Genomic DNA, 4,012 nt, shown 5'->3' on the forward strand with positions numbered 1-4,012 from the left:
AGAGGCTCTGCTTCTCAGTGTCCCAGTAATCGCTGCAAGCCCCACGAAGAGAAAGCTGACCTAGGGTTCTGAGCGATGCCAGACAGTCCCGCTTCTCCCGTATGAGTCTGAGTCCTTAGAGACTCGCCCAGAACTGGAGCTCAGAGCCTGAGACTCCCTCCCGATTGAAAACGACAACCTCGCCCTCAGCCTCCAGCCCGCTCCGAATGCACTCCGCACCTTAGTATTTTACTTCAGCACTGCGCCTCCTCTGAGCCTCGGTATGCTTTTCTCTTTCCTCCTAGTTGTAGAACTTCCACTCAGCCAGCCTTCCTGTGGTTCTGGATGATGTCCGTTCCGTCTTTTAGTTGTATTTTTGAAGTGGTTGTTCGAGGCAGCAAACTCCCGTGTTTACCTATGCCGCCATCTTGGTCCTTCAACAATAAAGATAAATTTAAAAAAAAAAGAATCCTAGGAACTAACTTTAGAAGATGCAGACTCTGACCATCAGTCATCCCAGTTCTGGGAAATTTGCTAACCTTGATCCATAAAACTAGGTGACAAAGGCCAGGATGATGCATACAAGACCATCACTTGACCAGTTTTTGAGATCTTATTATAATGGACTGTGCTGGCCTGCACATAGGAAACTTTTCAACTGCCTCCCCTTGACCTCTTTGTTCTTCTTTCCCTCTCCCTCCTTATAAAAACTGTCTGCTCTGAGATGTAGAGATAGGCTTTGTGACAGGAGTCCCTCATCTTCTCAGGTGTCTGGCACTTGAATAAACCCCTTTCCTTTTTCACCAACATCTGTCTAAGGCAGTGGTTCTCAACCTTCCTAATGCCGCGACCCTTTAATACAGTTCCTCATGTTGTGGTGCCCCCCAACCATAAAATTATTTTCGTTGCTACTTCATAACTGTAATTTTGCTACTGTTATGAATCGTAATGTAAATATCTGATATGCAGGATGTATTTTCACTGTTACAAATTGAACATAATTAAAGCACAGTGATTAATCACAAAAACAATATGTAATTATATATGTGTTTTCCGATGGTCTTAGGCGACCCCTGTGAAAGGGTCGTTCGACCCCCAAAGGGGTCGTGACCCACAGGTTGAGAACTGCTGGTCTAATGAGTTTGGCTTTCATGGTGACAGGTACTGAACCTTAGTTCTGGTTACAAGAATGGATTGGAGAAAGAGATTAGGAAATAACTGGGCAACTAAGTATTTCTTTTGAACTTCAATTCAAACCTCAGTAAATTAGAAGTGAAAGAAAGCTAAAGTGAAATAAATTCCTTCATTAATGAAAGGAAATGCTAAGGCATTTGTTTTATCTTTGCAAAATCTTCAAACTATAATGAGTAGCAGAAAAAAATTAGAGCTATTAATGACCTGTTATTTTTCATTTGCTTCCTTCCCCTCTTCAGGGGCATTTAAAGACAGGACATTGAAGAATATGGTGGTTAGCTTTTTCAGTGTGAGTGATATTTGAGGCTCTCTGGCCTCTTTTCCTCCATCTCTGCAATAGTTCTGAAGACAAATAAAGGAGTGAAAGAAGGGGAAAGGATAACAATTATATCCAAAGCTAATACCTAAAGGCAAAATTGTCAATGTTTAAGTTGAATTTTGCATTCTGTGATTACAATGATTGTTACCTAGGAGCAAATATTTACACCTAAATTTAAAGGATGAAGAATAGTTTGGAAGGAGGAAAATTGGAGGATGGCTCTGCAGACAGAGGGCTTAGCATAAAAGAGCAGAATGTGTTTAGGAAATTTTAAGCATTTAGTATTGCTAACCTGAAAACTTCACAATGGGAAATGTCTGGGTCAGGTAACCGCAATTCTTGAATTCTTCTAAAGAGCTTTAGATTTTATCCTCTGGATAATGGGAGCTCTATTAAAATCTTCTGCCCAGCTGAGGTGGCTCAGTGGTTGAGTGTCGACCTATGAACCAGGAGGGCATGGTTGGATTCCTGGGTTGTGAGCTTGATCCCCAGTATCGGGTGAGGAGGAGTCAGCCATTCAATTATTCTCTCTCATCATTGATGTTTCTATTTCTCTTTCTCTCTTCCTTCCTCTCTAAAATCAATAAAAATATATTTTTTAAAATTCTGAGCAGATTGGTAAAATGATAAGATTAACATATTAGAAGTTCATTCTTACACCTGTGGGTGGGGTTATTAGAGGTGAGGAGAGAAAGAGAATGAGGAGGATACAGACAAGAGAGGATGGGGCCTATTTTAGAGCAGTGTCCAAGGGGAAGGAATTCATCAGAATTGGATAATCTTAGGAAGTATAGTTGACTCGGCACCAGGACTGAAGGAATGTGGGCCCATTCTGTCCTGACAACTGAGTATGGATGGTAGGCCCCTTCACCAACTTGGGAGCTAAGACCATTGGACTTGACAAGTTTGAAGCACTTCTAAGATTTACAACTGTAGTTGTCCATACAAATCTGCAGCTAGGAAATAAGTTCTGAGTTAAATATATAGCTTGCAGGTAGATTCCCATTTTGATAATTCCCTACAGAGTAAGTCCTCCTTTCCTAGCATGGAATTCTCCCCCAAAAGATTACAAGATTCAGAAGTGTGATTTAAGTTCTATTAATCCTATACACTCGTGAGAGCCCATGCCAAAGAACTGCAGTTTCTCAAAAGAGGCAGGATATAGAGCAAGCATGTCAAATTCACGGCCCGAGGGCCACATGTGGCCCACAATAAATATTTTTTGTGGCCCAGCCAATATAATGGTATGTAAGAAACATTTTAATAAAAATTTCATAACTTAAGTTTTACAATACCCTGTTCCATATAATTATTAATAACAAACTACAACGTTCGCTAATGACTGATGACTATAATCGTGTTGCATTCATTTCCCTTACACACCTTACGTGCAGGCGCACCATTTCTCTCCGCTAATACTAACAGCGAATATTTTAGCAGCCGATTGCCACGTCTTTAGTCTTGGACTGACTTGTTTGGTGTGCGCAATAGGAAATATTTCACTTTCAGAGAACAAGAAAAATTGGTTTATTTGCATTACACTTATTAATTTGTGCAGTTATTCAGTGTCTGGTAAGTTAATGTTCAAGAAAAAATATTAATTTTTATTAAAATGTTCTATTATTTTATGTTAACGATTACTCATTTATTTCAGCCCTTTGTATTCAGCATGTCTCTACAAAATAAACCTATGTTTCTATGAAAATTGAAGCTTTTGTTTTTTTTGCGGCCCACATAAACTTAAACCTTGTTTATTTGGCCCGTGTTAGCCTTTGAGTTTGACATGCTTGATACAGAGGATCCATTCTACTGGTGTGGATCATAGTGAGGATAGATAGGGTCTGGAGTTGGAGTCAAAAGCTGGCAGCTCCCTGATCAAGGCAAGCTGGGTCCTGACATTATTTTTGGAAGCTCAGCCTATAGTCTGCTTGCTCAATCATCTCAGTTATTCTGCTTGGCCCAAATATGTAAACATGGAAGTTTTTGAGATAATGGAGATGATAGCTAATTTGGAATTAATCTGCTTGGCTTCTAGGTGGTAGTTGAGTCCCTGGGCATAGATAATATGGCCCAGGCAGAGAGTATAGGACAGAAGGAGAAATGGAAGGAGCATTTTAGTCAGGGAGAAAGTATCAGCTCAGGGCCACAGGCAGAGGTGTTTGCACTACTCTCGGTGGAACCAGGACTGAGTCAGTTGATTGAGAGCTGGGAGACATGATTGAACAGGCAGAAAGATGACAGACTGTGGTCATCTTAGTGATAGGCGTTGGCTCCTTTCGGAAAGAAAAGAACTATTGAAGGTTTGGCAAATGTGGTCATCTTGAAAATTAATTTAACAGTAGTAGGTAGGATAGATTGAGGCCCAACAAGGCGATCAACTGGAAGAGCACTGCAGTGTGACATGAGTGAGACAGATCTGGGGGCTCCCGGGTTGAGCGCAGAGCGTTAACCCTTCCAGCCCCCGAGGGCGACGGCGAGGGCGACAAGGAGGACAGGAGGGCGCAGGGGCCGGGGCCAGGA

The sequence above is a fragment of the Myotis brandtii genome, unplaced genomic scaffold, assembly GCF_000412655.1.
Source record: "Myotis brandtii unplaced genomic scaffold, ASM41265v1 scaffold2565, whole genome shotgun sequence".
In the NCBI taxonomy this organism is placed as follows: Eukaryota; Metazoa; Chordata; class Mammalia; order Chiroptera; family Vespertilionidae; genus Myotis; species Myotis brandtii.